This window comes from Nicotiana tabacum, chromosome 18 (assembly GCF_000715075.1).
Source record: "Nicotiana tabacum cultivar K326 chromosome 18, ASM71507v2, whole genome shotgun sequence".
Classification (NCBI taxonomy): Eukaryota; Viridiplantae; Streptophyta; class Magnoliopsida; order Solanales; family Solanaceae; genus Nicotiana; species Nicotiana tabacum.
In genome coordinates this window covers 122598201-122620155 of record NC_134097.1, presented here as the reverse complement: position 1 = coordinate 122620155, position 21955 = coordinate 122598201, and positions in this window count along the sequence as shown.

Genomic DNA, 21955 nt, shown 5'->3' with positions numbered 1-21955 from the left:
CTACGTGAAAGTCCAACATCAGTTGTTCCTTTTGAGCAGGCTTGTCCATCCAGCAACTAAATTCATCCAATATTTGTCGTGGGTCAAATGCCCCCTCTTTATGCTTTGGTTTCTGACTCCAGTCCGTACTCGTTAAATAGTCTACACTTGTTATTATTATTTACTCAATATATCAATCCACTTCCAACCAAGAGGTTGTGAGCTCGAGTCTCCTCAAGAGCAAGGTGGAAAGTTCTTGGAGGGAAGGATGTCGGGGGTCTATTTGGAAACAGCCTCTCTACCCCAGGGTAGGGGTAAGGTCTGCGTACACACTACCCTCCCCAGACCCCACTAAGTGGGATTATACTGGGTTGTTGTTGTTGTTGTTGTTGTCACTGTCTCGTTGTATTCTATGAATGTTTTCATATATTTTTTTAATTAATATAGTTTATGTTACTGTATTGGTAAAAAAAAAGGTATGCTACGTGGACTACCATCAAGGTGACAAGTGACACTTTCAATCAAGTGAATTAAAGAATTCAAGAAGGCGCATGAGAAACACCTCCGGTATTTCATTAAAAAAAGTATTAGTCCTAATAGCTGGAAAAGAAAAAATAGGTACGGAATGGATAAATACCATAAAGAGGAAAGGTTCATGAATCTGTTACAAATAAGAAAGGAAAATCGACATTGATCGTGGTTACAAGGAATCCTCGGTCATTAATGTCGTTACAATTATATATGTTAACGGGTAATTAAGGAAATTAATGCCATTAACAAGCCAGAATTAAGTAGAGAAATCATTATAATAATGTACCCTTATATAAGGACCCGGTCCTCAATTGTAATGGTATCTGAATTATTGTCAATATATGCAATTATTCTTTTACTTTATTCAAAAGGTTCAAACTGCAATTCTGGGAGACATTAGCGATCTACTTTGAGTTTTTTTCCTTGTCTATTATTTTCGTTATTCTTTTTATTCTTCAAATTACTACGAAAGTGAAGCAATTTTAGTTATTAGTAACCCGATTTCTTCTTGATATTGACTTTGACCGAGAAATCTATTTTTGAGTTAAACAAATTGGTTTTGTTACCAGGAATCTGATAATTTGTTCACTTTCCAAACTTCACTTTTAGCAACAAAATATGTCTACTGACAATGAGAACAACCAGCTAAATCAACTCCACCACATCACACACCCACAGTCACTCCTCAGCACTCACGAGAAAGTTCACCTGAAAGGTCTGCTTCGCGCATTGATGGACAACATAGAGGTGACCAGACCATTGAGCAGGATGCTTTGAAGCAATTGATTGCACATCACGTGAACGAAGCACTACAGGCTTTTGCTAGAGGATTATCCAATGCAGCACAAAACTCCACCACCAGTTAATACCATATTGGAAAATTCGCGTTCAGGACTCGATATCTCTGGAAGTGGACGAATGCCCAATGAATCTCGCGATGGAGAGTCAGGTACACCAAATAATTCTAGTTTATAAAATTTAGTACTAACTTTGCAGTAAGAGTTGAAGGAACAAAATGAGCGTATAGAACAAATACCTGGCGTGCCTCTTGTGATCAACGGTGTGGATATTGACAAATATTCACAACAATCTTGGAAGCCAAGTGCAACACCTTTGCCAATTCCTAAAAAGTATAAAATGCCTAATATCCCTAATTATGACGGGACGTCCGACCCACGGGATCACGTTACTGCATTCACCACAGGCGTAAAAGGCAATGACTTAACCAAAAAGGAGATTGAATCAGTCTTGGTTAAGAAATTTGGCGAAACTCTCACGAAAGGGGCGTTAACATGGTACTTACTCTTACCTGAAAACTCCATTGATTCTTTTGTTGAGCTTGCAGATTTATTTATAAAGGAACATTCGTGGGCTCAAAAAGTTGAAAAAAATTGAGGATATCTTCAAAGTTAAACAGGAGAGTACAGAACTGCTCAGAGAATTCGTAGATAGGTTCCAACGTGAGAGAATGATGCTGCCACGAGTACCCGATAATTGGGCAGCTATGGCATTTCCAAGCAATTTGAACGAGAAAAATTTAGAAGCCAGAGGAGGTTGAAAGAAAGTTTGCGGGAGTTTCCAGCAACCACGTGGAATGATATGTACAACCAATATAGCATGAAGTTGCGGATAAAAGAAGATACAGTTGCACAGCCGAAGGCAGATAAAAGGCCAGGGTCAAGATGCTCAGAATCAGAGAGAAGATCTGGTAAGAACATGCACGAGCCTTACATGGGACATGCAGGGCGAGATTCCCGGCCTAAACAAGAGGATACACGATTTGATTCAAGATCAAGGCAAAAATAGGCGAGTTCTTCTTCTAGATTCAAAAAGGAGCGAGACGCCCAAAACAACGATTCTAGTACTCAAACTAGAATTGGAGACTATAGCTTTAACGTCAGCACCTCTGAATTGGCAGTTGTTCTAAGAGGAATGTGAGATAAGGTGCGATGGACAAAAGGGATGAGATCAGATCCAAACAAAATGAACCCAGATTTTTGGTGCGAGTTTCACAATGACCATGGCAATAGAACATCAGATTGCAGGCTTTTGCAAGGGGAAGTTGAATATCTATTGAAGCAAGGTTATCTTACTGATCTGTTCAGCGAGAAAGGGAAACAAGCATACATGAAAAACATGCAAGAACCCCCAAAGCCTCCATCGCCAAAGAGAACGGTAAACGTCATAATCGGAGGAAATAAGGTCAATGGGGTAATGTACAGGCTACGAAAAAGACATCAAAGGCCATTGTCACTCACGGAAAACGAGTTCGCCAAGTCTTGGAAGGTGACAATATAATGTTTGATAGCGAAGACGCAGATGGCTTGATGATTCCTCACAATGATGCACTGTTAATATCTTTACTTGTACATGATACTAATGTAAAACGAGTTTTGATTGACCCAGATAGCTCAGTAAATATTATTTTGCAGAGAGTAGTAAATGAAATGCAAGCTAATGATAAGTTCATACCATAGGCATGGTCTTTATCTGGATTTTATAATTCAAGCATCCTGACTAAGGAGAAGTTGTACTAGCTACATTTGCAGAAGAAGTCATCAAAGATACAAAGTTTCAAGTAATAGACGCGGACATGACCTATAATATAATCTTGGGATAACCATGGATTCATGATATGGATGCTGTCCCGTCTATATTGCATCAAGTTATCAAATTTCCTTCATAGTGGGGGATCCGACAAATCCGCGGAGATCAACAGGCTTTACGGAGCATTAATTTAGTGGTGATTGCAAATACAACAGCCAACGATGCAGACATGAAATAGCAATTAAAGAATTCAGTTGGGACGTTTCTATCTGTACCTCAACTGAATACACACAAGGTCAGACTGATGTGGATTCAAGACCTGATGTAATTCAAGAGCCAGAGGAAAACGAGAACATCAAAATAACCACGGAGGAGCTCAAAGCTGTGATATTATTTATCCACTGGCCGGATAGAAAAGGTTAACATTGGCGCAAACTTGAACCAAGAAATGAAAGGTAAGTTAATTGAATTTTTACGTGCTAACGCAGATTGATTTGCTTGGTCGCATTTAGATATGACAGGTATACCACTGAGATGATTGACTCATAAGCTAAACGAGGATCCATTACACCCACCTGTCAAGCAGAAGAAAAGGAAGCAAGAAGCATTTAAAAATCAAGTGATCCAGGATTAGGCAAAAAAAAACTTCTGAAAATCGGTTATATATGAGAGGTAAAATACCCTAACTAGTTAGCATTGTTGTGGTTCCAAAAAAGAATGGAAAATGGCGAGTCTGCGTAGATTATACCGATTTAAATAAGGCATGTCCTAAAGATTCATTTCCTTTGCCACATATAAACCAATTAATTGATTCTATCGTAGGTCATAAGCTTTTAAGTTTATTAGATGCTTATTCTGGTTATAATCAGATAAAAATGGACCCTTTAGATGAGGAAAAAATCTACTTCATTATAGACAGGGCGACTTATTGCTATAAAGTCATGCCATTTGATTTGAAATATGCTGGAGCCACATATCAAAGGTTGGTGACCAAAATGTTTTAAGAACACCTGAAAAAATCTATTGAGGTCTACATAAACGATATATTGGTCAAGTCAACACAGGCAGGGATCATTTTCAACATTTGGCTAAGACCTTTGAAATTCTCCGCAAGTACAAGATGAAGTTAAATCTGAAAAAGTGTGTTTTTGGCGTAACTTCTGGTAAGTGTTTAGGTTTTCTTGTTTCTAACATGGGTATTGAAGTAAATCCCACACAGATCAAAGCTATTGAAGAAATACCAGATGTACTCACGAGCAAGAAGAAGTACAAAGATTAACAAGTAGAATAGCGGCTCTGAGAAGGTTAATATCTAAGTCATCGAAAAAATGCTTTAAGTTTTTTTCAGTATTGAAAAAGCAAAATCAGTTTGAATGGACTAACGAGTGTCAACAAGCTCTGAAGGACTTAAAGGCATATTTATCAAATTCACCTCTGTTAGCAAAACCAAAGATAAAGATAGATTACTTATCTACCTTGTTGTGTCAGAAGTAGCGGTAACTACGGTATTGGTACGAGAAGATAAAGGTAAACAATCTCCGATTTATTATGTAAGTCTTTATTAGATGCTGAGTCACGGTATCCTCACCTAGAAAAACTTGCTTTAGCTTTGATAAATGCATCAAAGAAGTTATGACCTTACTTTTAGTGTCATCCTATTGCTGGCATAATTATTTTTTCACTAAGGAATATATTGCATAAACAAGAATTATCAGAAAGGTTAGCTAAGTGGGCTAAAGAACTCAGTGAATATGATATTATATATCAGCCTAGAACCGCTATAAAATCTCAGGTGTTAGTAGATCTTGCAGCAGATTTTAGCTCAAGCTTAGTTTCTGAAGCAAAAAAAGAGCTACGAATATTTACCGGAGCTAATCCGGGGACTTGGACCTTGTTTACTGACGATTCCTCGAATTTTAACGGAGCACGTTTGGGAATTGTCTTAATTCTACCCTCGGAGAAATAATAAGACAGGTGATAAAATATTACCCAATTACTAACAATGAGGCGGAGTATGAAACTCTGATTGTAGGCTTGGAACTCGCACGAGAGCTTGGTATTGAATAAATTGTAATCAAAAGTGACTCACAGCTAGTAGTCAATCAAATGCAGGGGATTTACATGGCAAGAGAGACACAAATGTAACAGTGCCTTGAAAAGGTACGAGAATTGCTTAAGCAGTTCCAGGCATGGAAAGTTGTACAAATACCCGAGGAGGAAAATGCAGAAACAAACGTATTGGCAAATCTCGCATTTGTCGCTGATGCAACAAATGCAGAAAATGTTGTTGTGTTACATTTATTAATTCAGCCCTCGACAAAACCAAGAGTGAGGTAAATTTCATATTTTAACTTGGGATTGGAGAAACGAATTTTTGAACTTTTTGCAATATGGTATTTTTTTCTGAAGATAAAAAGAAATTCTTGTTTTTACGGTTGAAGGTTGCTCACTATTGTTTAATTCATGGAAATTTATATCACAAAATGTTTAGTGGACCTTTAGCACGATGCCTTGGACCATCACAAACAGAATACCTAATGAGAGAAGTACATGAGGGGAATTGTGGCAATCATGTCGGGGGAAGATCGTTGGTGAAGACATTAATAAGAGCGACATACTATTGGCCAAAAATGGAATAGGAAGCAAAAAACTTTGTAGCAAGGTGCGATAAATGTCAACGATACGCTAATAATATGCATCGACCTATGGAATTGTTACATTCAGTTAAATCACCATGGCCCTTCATTTAATGGGGAACGGATATCGTAGGACCATTGCCTCAAGCTAAGGGAAAGGTACGATTTTTGTTAATTCTAACGGATTATTTCTCAAAATGGATAGAAGCAGGGTGACTTTAAACAGGTGCGGGGAAAGGAAGTTATAGATTCATTTGGAAAAATATAATATGTCGATTTGAAGTCTTAAAGGAGATTGTTTGTGATAATGGGCCACAATTCATATGTGCAAAAGTTACTGACTTTTTCCAAAGTTGGCAGATTAAATGGATCACTTCTGCACCTTACCATCAAGTGGATAACAGGCAAGGTGAGTCGACAAATAAGGTTATCATCAACAACTTAAAAAGCAACTAGAAGAGTCAAAAGGCAAATGGCCAGAAATACTACCATGCATGTTATGGGCTTACCGAACAACGATAAAGACTAGCACGGGAGAAACCCTATTTTCACTTGTGTATAGAATGGAAGCTCTAATTCAAGTGAACCAAGCACGTGGTACACCCATACTAATGAGGCAACAAATGAAGAAAAACTTCGAGTAAATTTGGATCTGACGGAAGAAATGAGAGAAGCAACATTAATTCGGATGACTGCTCAAAAGAAGATGATTGAACTATACTATACAGAAGGCAAACCTGAGGTACTTCAAAATTGGGGACTTTGTCCTCAAAAAGGTATTTCAGTCAACAAAAGCAGCGAACACAAGGAGGTTGAGTCCAAATTGGGAAGGCACATATAGAGTTAGAGGCATTGTTAGAAAAGGAGCATACGAATTGCAAATCATGGACAACAAGGTGTTACCATCACATTGGAATGTAGTCCATTTGAAGAAGTATTATTTCTAAAAGAGGTTAATACCCACAGTTAGGTATCATGCAAGTTCAATTTTATTTTGTTCAGTTAAGTTTTACTAACCATTTTACTCACACGTACTTTAATGTCAGACCTGAAAGACACGCAGAATACTTAATTATTCCTTATCTAGGTTACAACATTTCTGATGGTAAAAGGGTTATGTCGTCATCATCTAAAATATTACCTCCGAGTCCCGTATATATTTCCTTTTTTTTATGAAAAGGACCAAAAGTAAGGAGCTGATCCAGTATTCGAAATTCCATGCTTCAATGCTCCAACACTTGAAGGACTATGCATATAGAAGGATACACAAGGAAAGAAGTTGTATACCACAAGATCAATGTTTAGTCAGAGTTAAAACCTTGAAAAAAACCCTGAAGAAAATATCAAGATTTCAAAGGTGTTTAAGCTCAAGGAAAAAGTTTGGCAGTAAAGAGCTAAAGAACATACAAAATACTCCCACGAGCTTCTAAGTTAAGGCCATATATTTAATCACGAGAAAAAATACCCATATTTGTAAACCTGCTACAAAGAAAGCAGTTATGAAAATGTTGTACAAGCTCATTTATTTGAAAGTTCGAAAAACTTCTTCAAATTACTTCATGTTTCATATCTTTGCACCAATACGAAGATGAGACGTCATCTTCATCAGTATTGTTAATATAAAAGGGCCATCTTTTATGAAAAAGTTGTGCATATTGAAGATGCGGTCTATTAATGTTACGACCCAAATCGATGGGCCGCGACGGGTGCCTGAGTCCTACTCGTCAAACACCCCTAAGCATGCGTCTAAGATATGAACCTGAATAACATCTGCTGCATTACGAAAATAACATACGTGAAAGAAACCTGCCATCAATGCATATGTACATATACATGCAGGATACAATGGGCGAGCCGACAAGGCTGCTATAGACAACTATACATCCAAAATTGAAAGCCGTCAAGGCCACATACAACCCAACTAGACATATTGTCTACAGAACTTTAACAGAAACATAACTGTACAAAGACGGGACTGAGCCACATCATACCCATATATATATACCAATATAAAAAGTTGCTACGGATCAAGTGGAGCACGCCAACTCTCGCTGATCAGGTATCCTAAGATCAAGTGGAGCACGCCAACTCTCGCTGATCAAGAATCCTAAGAAGGGGGACCATCAGCTTGCCTACCTGCACCTGTGGGCATGAAACGCAGGCCTCGTGAAATTGGGCGTTAGTACAAAAAATGTACTGAGTATGTAAGGCATGAAAAATAGTACATAAAAGACATAGGTGAAATATGGAATACAGAAACACATCTTTAAATTTAAATAACTTTATAAATTCTGAAACGTTTATAATGTCATGCACGTGCGTATAAATGTCGTGCCATGCATAGGTATGGGTGTATATAATATCATCAAGCCACTGAGGGCATCCAATCATATCATCCCGGCTACTGTGGGCAACATCAATAACATATACTAGCTGATCAGGTGGTGGTGCATATATAACGCCGTAACCTTTTCCCATATCCCATATACAGATACTATTTTTGTCACGACCCAAACCGATGGGCCGTGACGGGTACCTGAGTCCTACCTGTCAAACACCCCTAAGCATGCGTCTAATATATGAATTTAAATAACATCTATTGTATTACGAAAATAACATACGTGAAAGAAACCTGTCATCAAGGCATATGTACGTATACATGCAGGATACAGTGGGCGGCGCAAGGTTGCTATAGACAACTATACATCCAAAATTGAAAGCCGACAAGGGCACATACAACCCAACTAGACATACTATCCACAGACCTCTAACAGAAACATAAGTATACAAAGACAGAACTGAGCCATATATATATATATATATATATATATATATATATATATATATATATATATATATATATATATATATATATATATATATATATATATATATATATATATATATATATATATATATATATATATATATATATATATATATATATATATATATATTACCAAAAATCAAAAGCAACTCCGGATCAAATGGAGCACGCCAACTCTCGCTGATCAGGGATCCTAAGAAGGGGCCCGTCAGCTTACCTACCTGCACCTGCGGGCATGAAACGCAGGCCCCGTGAAATAGGGCGTCAGTACGAAAAATGTACTGAGTATGTAAGGCATGAAAATTAGTACGTAAAAGAAATAGATGAAACATGGAATACAGAAACACATCTTTAAATCGGAATAACTTTATAAATTCTGAAACGTTTATAATGTCATGCACGTGCGTATAATTGTCGTGCCATGCATAGGTATGGGTATACATAATATCATCAAGCCAGTGAAGGCATCCCATCTTATCATCTCGGCCACTGTGGGCAACATCATCAACATATACCAGCTGATCAAGTAGTGATGCGTATATAACGCCGTAACCTTTTCCCATATCCCATATACATCTACCACTTTTGTCACGACCCAAATTGATGGGTCGCGATGGGTGCCTGAGTCCTACCTGTCAAACACCCGTAAGCATGCGCATAAGATATGAACCTGAATAACATCTACTGCATTACGAAGATAACATACGTGAAAGAAACCTGCCATCAAGGCATATGTACGTATACATACAGGATACAGTGGGCGAGCCGGCAAGGATGCTATAGACAACTATACATCCAAAACTGAAAACCGACAAGGCCACATACAATCCAACTAGACATACTGTCCACAGACCTCTAACAAAAACATAACTATACAAAGACGGGACTGAGCTATACATATACATATACATATACATATACATATACATATATATATATATATATATATATATATATATATATATATATATATATATATATATATATACATACATACAAACATATCGTACCAAAATCAAAAGCAGCTCTGGATCAAATGGAGCACGCCAACTCTCGTTGATCAGGGATCCTAAGAAGGGGGACCGTCAGCTTGCCTACCTGCACCTGCGGGCATAAAACGCAGGCCCCGTGAAATAGGGCGTCAGTACGAGAAATGTACTAAGTATGTAAGTCATGAAAATTAGTACGTAAAAGACATAGATGAAACATGGAATACAGAAACATATCTTTAAATCTGAATAACTTTATAAATTCTAAAACGTTTATAATGTCATGCACGTACGTATAAATGTCCTGCCATGCATAGGTATGGGTGTACATAATATCATCAAGACACTGAGGGCATCCCATTATATCGTCTCGGCCACTGTGGGCAACATCATCAACATATACCAGTTGATCGGGTGGTGGTGCGTATATAACACCGTAACCTTTTCTCATATCTCATATCCCATATACATATATTTATATATATACGCGTATATAACGCCATCTGGTCATGGGTGAATGCACATGTATAAATGAGTTAAATGCATGAAAAATACGTAATAATCTCAATATTTCTTCTGCATAAACTTTTTCAACTGCGAATTATTCTGAGACCCATAAACAGAAGATAATAATAATTTTCGCGGGGAATTAAGAATATAGACATCCCTACTGTTTCTATGAATTTATGAAAACTATATGTTTGCTTGTTTCTTCAGTATAATTTGGACCATGCCAAAAGACTATGAAGCTTTTGCTTCTGAATCCTTGAACGAAATTTTACACTTGGATCCTCTGAAATTGAAACGAAATTGTCTTTGACTGAAATTTTAGACGAATTTTTGACTCTGTTCTTACGTTCTTGGCTTCAATCCAACAAGCAAATTGTTGTTTTAGATCTTTTTTACAAAGATGTCATACCAAGCCTTCCTGGATAATGATTAATGTTTACAAAATACAAGTCTTATTAAGACTTTTAGCTTAAGTGATGATTATGCTATATTCATATGTGGCCATTTGGCAAAAGTGACCAAGAGTCATCTTTTGCTATTGTCGCTTCTTGCCACGTTGGGGGGGTTAATTTATTATTATTTTTTATCCACTTATTAGTTAACTGTGTTATGTCCTGTTACCCGGTAATTAATCAATTACCCGCATAATTTTAAAATTACCACAAATTACTTAAAATTCTATTTTTTTAAATACTTCATATATACTTTATATATTATACTACTATGGTCATATGGTACCTTGCATGGTACTAGTTCATAATTATCGGGTATTATCGCTCGACCCGCATTTTATTCCAAATTGGCCACTTTCAACGAAACTCGTTTTCTTTAATCCGTGTACCCCTTTATCCTGCATAACACTTATTTATCACTTATTATAAATAGCGTAAGTATGTTAACGTCAAGATGATCTTATCCCCGAGTCTACGTCGGGTTAACTGAAAATAAAATTTTAATGTACGAAAATCGCGAGATGTAACATCATTCCCCCCTTAGAAACATTCATCCTCGAATGCTCAACTCCCCATGTTTTGTATAACTTTGGCAGGGTTGCCTTTGTAACAACACCACTACCAATTCTCCTCGTAGAAACTTAATAACCTAATGCCACACAGTACCACAATTATGAATAACGACCATGGCCTCGCACGACCAACGACAATAGCCAATAAAAGAATTTGTACACGTACCTTATGATTATGACGTCTTAGTCGGACCCTTCTCTGGAGGATAAAATAAGTAGGGATATCTAGACTTCATGTTTTCCTCGTCCTCCCAAGTCATTTCTTCCACATTGTTGTTTTTCCAAAGTACTTTCACGGAGGCTACCTCCTTATTCCGCAGCTTGCGGATATGTCGGTCTAGGATGGCAACCGGAACTTCCTCGTATGATAAGTCTTCTGTAATCTGTACATCATTCGTGGGCACCACTCGGGTAGGATCGCCAATGCACTTTCGTAACATAGATATGTGAAAAATCGGATGGACAGACTCCAATTCCGAGGGCAATTCTAACTCATAAGCTACTCGGCCCACTCTCTGAATGATCCTATAAGGCCCAATACCGTGGGCTAAGTTTTCCTTTCTTGCCAAACCTCATCACACCCTTCATAGGCAACACTTTTAAGAATACCTAGTCATCAACCCCGAACTCTAATTCTCGTCACCGCACGTTAAAATATGACTTCTAACGACTCTGAGCTGTCAATAGTCGATCCCGGATAAGCTTTACTTTTTCTAGAGCTTGCTGAAATAGGGCTGGCCCATGTAATCTATATTCTCCAACATCAAATCACCCTATATGCGACCTACACTTCCGTCCGTAAAGAGCTTCATATGGAGCCATCTGAATACTGGAATGATAACTATTATTATATACGAACTCAATAAGCGGCAGATGATCATCCCAACTACATTTAAAGTCTATTACACAAGCTCGTAACATATCCTCTAGTGTTTGAATAGTACGATCAACCTGTTCGTCTGTCTAGGGATGAAATGTTGTACTAAGACTTACTTGAGTCCCCAATCCTTGTTGGAAGGACCTCCAGAAGTTAGCTATAAATTGAGCTCTTCTATCCAAGATAATAGATACAGGGACACCATGCAGTCGTACTATCTTAATATAAAGCCTTGCATAATCCTCTGAGGAATATGTAGTTCCAACGGGCAAAAAATGGGCTGACTTTGTAAGCCTATCAACAATCACCCATATCGAATCAAACTTACGCTGGGTACGAGGTAAGCCTACGATGAAGTCCATATTGATTAGTTCCCATTTCCAAGTCGGAATCTCCATAGCCTGCACTAATCCACCAGATTTTTGATGCTCAATCTTAACCTGCTGACAGTTAGGACACTGAGCAAGAAATTCTGCTATATCTTTTTTCATTCCGTCTCACTAATACACTTCCCTGATATCATGATATATCTTTGTTGCTCTTGGATGGATAGAATAACGAGAATAGTGAGTTTCTCCTATAACCTGCCGACGCAGCCCTGTAACATTAGGCACACATAATCGCCCTTGATATCTGAGGACCCCATCTTCTGTAATTTCAAATGGTGTCTTTTCCTTCTGAAGAGTGGTGTCCCTATAATGAACTAGCACAGGATTCTCGTACTGGTGTTCCTTTACTTCAGTTACTAAAGAGGATGTTGCTGTATCCTGAAGAGTAATTCCAACGTCACCTGAGTCCAGTAACCGAACTCCAATACTAGCTAGTTGGTGAACCTCATGGGCTATTCCCCTCTTTTCTGGCTGTAAATACGACAGGCTACCAATAGATCTATGATTGAGGGCGTCAGCTACTATGTTCGCCTTCCCAGGATGGTATAAAATATCAACGCCATAGTTTTTAAGTAGTTCCAACCATCTCCTTTGACGAAGATTCAATTCATTTTGCTTGAAGATGTACTGGAGGCTCTTATGATCTGTATAGATATCAACATGAATACCATACAAGTAGTGCCTCCACATCTTTAGTGCATGAATCACCGTAGCTAACTCTAAATCGTGGGTCGGGTAGTTCTTCTCGTGCTTTCTTAGTTGTCTAGAAGCATAAGCCTACCATGCTGCATCAGCATACAACCCAATCCAATGCCTGAAGCATGTTAAATGCCTGAAGCATACAACCATCGGTCCCTTCTGGGAGCGTTAGAACCGGTGCTGAAGTTAACCTGTCCTTTAATGCCTGGAAACTCCATTCACAAGCACCAGTCTATTGAAACTTTGCTCCCTTCTAAGTCAACTTTGTTAAAGGTGCTGAAAGGGAAGAAATTCCTTCCACAAATCTCCTGTAATAACCTGCCAAACCAAGAAAGCTACGAACCTCCGTCGGTGTTGTGGGCCTAGGCCAAGTCTTTACTGCCTCAATCTTTTATGTATCCACCCGGATGCCTTCACCTGAAATGATATGCCCAAGGAAAGTTACAGAGTTCAACCAGAAATCCAGAATTCACATTTATAAAATTTTGGATACAACTTCCCTTCTTGTAGAACTCTAAGCACAGTACGCAGATGACCAACATGATCATCCTCTGAACGAGAATACACCAATATATCGTCAATAAATACAATTACGAATAGATCTAAAAAAGGCCTGAACACACAGTTCATCAAATCCATGAATAATGCTGGGGCATTGGTCAGACCGAACGACATAACCCGAAACTCAAAGTGCCCATATCTAGTCTTGAATGATGTCTTCGAAATATCTTCATCCTTAACCCTTACCTGATGGTACCCGGACCTCAAGTCTATCTTTGAAAAACACTTGGCACCTTGCAACTGATCGAATGAATCATCAATTCTCGGGAGCGGGTACTTATTCTTGATCATCACCTTATTTAGTTGCCTATAATCAATACACATTCGTAAGGAACCATCTTTCTTCTTCACAAACAAAACAGGTGCTCCCCACGGTGACGTATTAGGTCTGATAAAGCCTTTTTCAAGTAAGTCCTTTAGTTGTCCCTTTAACTCTTTCAACTCTGTGAGGGTCATTCTATATGGAGGAATAGATATTGGGTGAGTATCTGGTAGTAGGTCAATAGAAAATTCAATTTCTCGCTCTGGCGGGAGACCCGAAAGCTCATCGGGGAGAACATCGGAAAACTCATTCACCACAGGGATGGACTGAATGGTTGGTGACTCTACTTCCATATCCTGAACCCGAACTAAGTGATAAATACAGCCCTTTCGGATCATCTTCCTTGCCTTGAGATAGGAAATAAATCTACCTCTCGGCGATGCCGTGTTACCTTTCCACTCCAAAATAGGCTCCCCTGGAAATTGAAATCGGACTATCTTTGATCTACAATCAACGTTGGCATGACAAGAAGCCAACCAATCCATACCTATTATAACATCAAATTCTATCATATCTAACTCGATTAAGTCTGCTACGGTAGCTCGACCATGAACTACTATTATACAACACCTATATACTTGCTTAGCTATCACCGAGTCCCCAACATGTGTAGATACCTCAAAAGGTTTAACTAATTCAGGTTTTATTCCAAACTTACCAGCAACTAGCGGAGTAACGTATGATAAGGTGGAACTTGGGTCAATCAGTGCATATACATCATATGAGGAGACTGATAATATACCTGTAACAATATCAGGCGATGACTCCCGGTCCTATCGTCCTACCAACGCATAAATGCGATTCTGAGGGTTGCTCGAGCTAGGTGCTCTGCCTCTGCCTCTACCACGACTCATTGGTACTTGGGGACCTTGCCCAGGGGGGGGCGTATTGATGATGACGAACCAGCCACAGATCTCGTTGGCTGAGTTATGCTTGCATTACCTCTCATCGGACAATCCCTCATAACGTGGCCCGGATAACCACAAGTATAACAAACACCTAATCCCATACGGCACTGTCCGGTATGCTGCTTACCACTTGAGTATATCGTGGCAAGGGTGGCCTCATTTGATTTGACTCACCCCTATACTGAGAATCTGGGGCCCTGAAATTCTGGCCAGACCCTGAATATGTAGAGCAGTCAAATCTCTTACCGCCAAACTGAGGAGGGCACTAGCTGAGGGATGGGATGGATACCTCGAGTACTACTGCCTCTGACCACCTCAAAACTCACCAGAAGGACTCGAAGACCTCGCTCTCTTATTCTGGGCCCTATCATGCTCATGATCGGCTCTCTGTTTCTGTTTACCTCCTCTACACCCTGAGCGTATGCCTGAATACGAGAAATATCCATGTCTGGCTGAAGTGAGACCGACATACAATCTTTAAGCAAGTAAGGCTCTAATCCTATCACGAATCGGTGAAACCGATCCTCCATCTTAGATATAATAGTGGGAGCATACCTAGCCAATGAATCAAACTGAACACTATGCTCCCGAACACTCATGTTACCCTGTCAAAGGGTCAAGAACATATCAAATTTGGCCCGTCTAAGCTCTGGTGGCAGATAATGACGAAAAAGAGCTTTTGTAAACTCTTGTCATACCGCTGGAGGGGCATCTTCACCTCTGGACAATTCCCAAGACTCATACCAATTTACTGCAACATCTCGGAGTCTATAGGAAGCTAGCTCAACTGACTCAGTCACAGTGGCCTTCATTACCCGTAACGTTCTTTGCACTCTATCGATAAATACCTGAGGGTCCTCGTTTGGATATGCTCCAGTGAATACCGGAGGGTCTAAATTAATAAAGGCACGAACCCTCGCACTCACAGACCTATTTACGTGACCAATACTACTTCCTGATGCCGAGCCTGTGCGACTACTAATCGGGTCAATAACTGGATAGCATCTCTCATTTCCTGACCTGGTGCATTCAGTTGAGGTGCTGAATGTACAAGGGCGGGCGCTAGAGCTTGTGCCCTTCGGAGCTCTTCTGGAAAGGGTGGGGTATGTGAAGTCTGAAATGAAACCTTACCATAAGACTCTCCCTGAGCTCTGGTAACTCGTGGCGCTCGACTAGTAGTCTCACCGGCCACGAACTTTCCCTTCTAGGTGACCGTACTCTTTGGAGGCATCGCTGAAAATATAGCATATTATTAGGAACATGAATTTTTGTATCGCACGAACTGAGATAAAAAGAGAGGATAACATCCTATATGTCATGTAGCCTCCTGTCTATAAGTGTGGTACACGACACACCCATAAACAAGACCCTACTAGACACGGTTTGTACACAACCCTAGGACAAAACTGCCCTGATACCACTTTTGTCACGGCCCAAACCGATGGGCCGTGACAGGTGCCTGAGTCCTACCTGTCAAATACCCCTAAGCATGCGTCTAATATATGAACCTGAATAACATCTACTGTATTACGAAAATAACATACGTGAAAGAAACCTGCCATCAAGGCATATATACGTATACATGCAGGATACAGTGGGCGAGCCGGCAAGGCTTCTATAGACAACTATACATCTAAACTGAAAGCCGACAACGCCACATACAACCCAACTAGACATATTGTCCACATACATCTAACAGAAACATAACTGTACAAAGACGGGACTGAGATATATATATATAAACGTATTGTACCAAAATCAAAAGCAGCTCCGGATCAAATGGAGCATGCCAACTCTCGCTGATCAGGGATCCTAAGAAGGGGGACCATCAACTTGCCTACCTGTACCTGCAGGCATGAAACGCATGCCCCATGAAATAGGGCGTCAGTACGAAAAATGTACTGAGTATGTAAGGCATGAAAATTAGTATGTAAAAGACATAGAAGAAACATGGAATACAGAAACACATCTTTAAATCTGAATAACTTTATAAATTCTAAAACGTTTATAATGTCATGCACGTGCGTATAAATGTCGTGCCATGCATAGGTATGGGTGTGCATAATATCATCAAGCCATTGAGGGCATCCCATCATATCATCTCGGCCACTGTGGGCAACATCTTCAACTTATACCAGCTGATCAGGTGGTGGTACGTATATAATGTCGTAACCTTTTTCCATATCCCATATACATATATTTACATATGTACGCGTATATAACGCCATCTGTTCATGGGTCAATGCACATGTATCAATGAGTGAAATGCATGAAAAATACGTAATAATCTCAATATTTCTTCCGGATAAACTTTTTCAACTGTGAATTATTCTGAGACCCATGAACAAAAGATAATAATAATTTTCATGGGGAATCATGAATATAGATACCCCTACTATTTCTATGAATCTATGAAAACTGTGTGTTTGCTTGTTTTTTCAGTATAATTTGGACCATGGCAAAAGAAAGAAGGGGGAATTTTAACATACATATTCCTGGAATTATTCGAATAAAATGAAGCTTTTGCTTTTGAATCCCTGAACAAAATTTTACACTTGGATCTTCTAAAATTGAAACGAAATTGTCTTGGACTGAAATTTTAGACGAATTTTTGACTCTGTTCTTACGTTCTTGGCTTCACCCCCCATAAGCATATTGTTGTTTTAGATCTTTTTTACAGAGATGTCATACCAAGCCTTCCTGGATAATGATTAATGTTTACAAGATACAAGTCTTATTAAGACTTTTAGCTTAAGTCATAATTATGCTATATTCATATGTGGCTTAACTGGGTAATATTCTGCTACTCGGTAATTAATCAATTACCCGCATAATTTAAAAATTACCACAAATTACTTAAAATTCTATTTATTTTTTTAAAATACTTCATATATACTTTATATATTATACTATCGTGGTCATATGGTACTAGTTCATAATTATCAAATATGATCACTCGATCCGTATTTGGCTTCTTTTTTGGCCACTTTCAACGAAACTCGTTTTCTTTAATCCGGGTACCCCTATATCCTCCATAACACTTATTTATCGCTTGTTATAAATAGCGTAAGTACGTTAACGTCAAGATGATATCATCCCGAGTCTACGTCGGTTAACTGAAAATGAAATTTTAATGTACGAAAATCGTGAGATGTAACAACTAAAGTATTTTTAATGTAAGTATAAGCTCAAAAACTCAAAGAGCATAAAGCATAATATGTAGCAAAGAGATATTTATATCATCATCCCAAAAGGGGGGGGGGTCTTTCAAAAACTATCCAAAAACAAAAAAACAAAGAAAAAAGTTCCAACAAAAACCAAACCAAAACAAAATCAAACTACTTCCACAAAAGCCAAGGGCAAAAAAACTAGGGAGAATCATCCACGTGAGAAAAGGGATTAACTTGAGAAGACGAGGGTTGAGCATTAGCTTCGCCAGGAGTAAGTCCATCAACATCATCACCTTTGGGACCTTCATCCTCGGGTATTGAGAAGCTTTGACGTTGTTGAATCTGTTCAATCGTCTCTTTAGCCTTTGAAATTTCAGCGTTAAGGTCAAAACCCTCCTTGCTAGCTTCAGTTAGAGTCTCAAAGCGAGTGTTCAAGAAAGCCCAGCTAACATCAAGTGTTAACTTGTCTTCAAGGGCCTCATAATCCTTCTCCCACTGCTCAATTTTAGCTTTCAACTCTTCTTTTTCTGCTTTTGAGGCTTCGTAAGATGCCGTTAAAGGAGTAAGAGAACTTTCAAGGAACTGAATCTTGTCCGATGAGGCACAGAGTTCTTCTTGAGCATGGGTGAGCATTTGTACCAGATCACCTATATATAACTCTTTTTGGTTAAGGAGCGCTTTCAAGCTTCTTATTTCTTCAGTTGCCTTGGAGTGTTGTTCAGCGGAGGAAGATTCCAATCTATTCTTGTATTTTTCAACTTGATTGGAGGAAGCTTTTAAAACTGCTAGTTCGGTGGTGATTATCCTCAGTTGTTATTCTAAAGCTCCTTTCTCCTTAGCAAGAACGTCTTTCTCTAGTTGAAGGCCTTTTAATTGCTCTTTCCAATTATCAACCTCGGTGCGCAACTCAATCACCTGCTCATCTATCAAAGGAATCCTTCTCATAAGCTCTATACCTATCAAATTAATCTATATAAAAACAAAAGAAGGGGAGTTACGAACATGAAAAGAAGGAGAGGAAAGTAAAAAAAGTAAAGATATACCTTGAAGGACGAATGGATGATGTCATTCATCAAGGTCAAATAATTGTGAGACTCGAGCTTTTTCCTTTCCACGGAACCAAGAAATGGTTTTAACCATGCATCAGCTTGTCCAGACTTTTTCAATAAATTCTCACCACCCAGGACTTCAATTAGAACTTTCTTCATATCTCGTCTACCGCTAGAAGGCTCAGCTTCTTTACAAGAGGCAACAACGGGAGCAACTACTGGGGTGACTGAAGGCGGAGAAATTGGGGGATTAACAACGGGAGCAACTGACGTTGTCGAAGGAGAGGCAAGTGGTGGCTCTTCTGAGACAGGACGAAATTATTCTTCACCCTCAAATCCTTGGGCAAAGAACCTGTCAATGGGACTTGGGGGGGGGGTTATCAAAATTACCAGCATCTTCATCAGAGATGTCCAAATGGACATTTTCTGGCTCATCAACAAGACTAAAATGAATTGAACTTAAAGGGGGATCTTGAGAGTCTTGGGCTTTATCATCTGAAACCACGCACCTTCTGACTCGTGGTTTCCTCACTAAGGAACCTTCTTCGGTATCCTCTTCATCTTCAAAACCACGGGCTTTGGCATTTTTCCTCTTAGAGGAAGACACACTTAAAATTTATTCTTGTGCAGAGCTTACAGAAAGCCTCGCAGAAGGAACATAAGTGAGATTGATGCCACGAATGGCAAACCCTAAAAGGGGAAAAAGTATATGTATTAAAAGAAAGGAACAAACAAAAGAGAAGGAAAACCATGGAAGTAAAAATTTACCTGGGGTTTTCACTTTCCATCTAAATTTCTGTAAGAGAAATTTGCAGGATCTCTTATCCATGGGCGCAGCGGTCACCCAGTCACGGAAGTTAGGAATCTCTTCGAACATTTCCATGGTTGTTGAAAAATGAACATACACTCATATGAAGAAAATCAAAACGTCAAGAAAAGTGAGAAAATAAGAGGAAAAACACTTACGTGCAAAGTTCCATTTCTCAGGGAAGGGCATATTTTCATCACCCACTAACCCACGAGTGGGGGGGGGGGGTGACTAAAACCCTTTTACTTCTAGCCACAAGGGAAAAGACACATTCACGAAAGAGTTTCGGAGAATATAAGTGGAGCGAGTGACGGAAGGTAAAATGAGCGGAAACTAAACCAGCCAAGTAAAGAAGGCAAGCAACTGTCCTCCACATAGGACCTATTTGACCGAGGCAAACATTGAAGTAGCGACAGAACTCAATAATCATGGGATCAATGGGAGGAGTAAAAGGATAAGTGTAAACAAAGGAAAAATCTTTATGATAAGAGGTGATTCTTTGGTTAGCAATATGAGTCATCACGGGAAAATTTGGTTTCCAGTGGCATTCACGTCGAGCCAAGGAAAGAAGTCCTGGAGTAATCAAGCTAGGGTAATGTTCAACAAAGTTAAGAGACGCTATATAAGAAACCTGTTTTTCATAGCTTCACGATCTGATACAAAAGAAAACTCTTGTGGGACAATATCAGAAACAGTAGGTTCTCGCATGGGTTCGTTCTAATCTCTCCCTCTAAAGGAAGATCTAGGAGTTAAGGGAGTTCTAACCCTAGAAGAAGATAGTTTAGTAGTACTACTCTGATGAATAGAACTACGAGTGGATAGTGAACCTAAACAACGGAGTCTGCCACCTCTCCTACTCCTGGTGGGGGCAGTAGAAGGAGAAAGTTCATCAACGATCACCACTTTACGTGGGTCTGATGATGAAGAAGGATTTTGAAAACGAGAAGACATATTTAATGGAGGAAATACAAGAAAATGACGAAGAAGTACAAGAAAAGTTAGGAAGATGAATGCAAGGAAGAATAAAGAGACTTTCGAAATTGAGTGAGAGAAGGTATTTATAGGGGAAAACAACCGTCATCAGGGTTGGTCATTATGAACTGTCATCTCGGAACCGTCACTTCGTGACCAATGCAGCCGTAGAAAAAACCTAAAAAGGCGCTGAAAACCACATAACCAATTACAATGAGACACGTGTCTTGAGCACTAAATAACACATGACGTATGTCATATCGATTCTGAAGAAGGCATTATGTTACTCGGGAAAAGGCGGCAAGGAATTCCTGCCATAAATACTTACCACTTCCCGAATATTCAGTTAAGTTAGAAAGTGGGGGACTATCTATATTGGTGGAAAAAAGGCATGACACGTGGACTACCATCAAGGTAATAAGTGACACTTTCAATCAAGCAAATTAAAGAATTCAAGAAGACGGGGAAGAAACACACCCGATGTTTCATTAGGAAAAGTACCGGTCCTGACAGATGAAAAAGAAAAAATAGGTACGGAATGGATAAAGACCATAAAGAGAGAAGGTTCATGAATCTGTTACAAATAAGAACGGGAAATCGACCTTGATCGTGGTTATGAGGAATCCTCAGTCATTAATGCCGTTACAATTATATATGATAACGGGTAATCAAGGCAATTAATGCCATTAACAAGCCAGAATTAAGTAGGAAAACCATTATAATTATGTACCCTTATATAAGGACCCAGTCCTCATTTGTAATGATATCTGAATTTTTATCAATACATGCAATTATTCTTTTACTTTATTCAAAAGGTTCAAACCCCAATTCTGGGAGAGATTAGCGATCTACTTTGAGTTTTCTTTCCTTGTTTATTATTTTCATTATTCTTATTATTCTTCAAATTACCAAGAAAGTGAAGTAATTTTGATTATTAGTAACCCAATTTCTTCTTGATATTGACTTTGACCGAGAAATCTATTTTTGGGTTAAACAGTTATCTTGTTGGGTTGTTGGTTTAATTGTTGTTGTTTTCGTGTTGATTAATACAATGTGATCGGGTACACGCCGTACAATATGATATAATAGGATCGGATGCTCGCCGTACAATATTATATGGGACCGGGTGCATGCCGTACAGTGTGACCATAGGATCG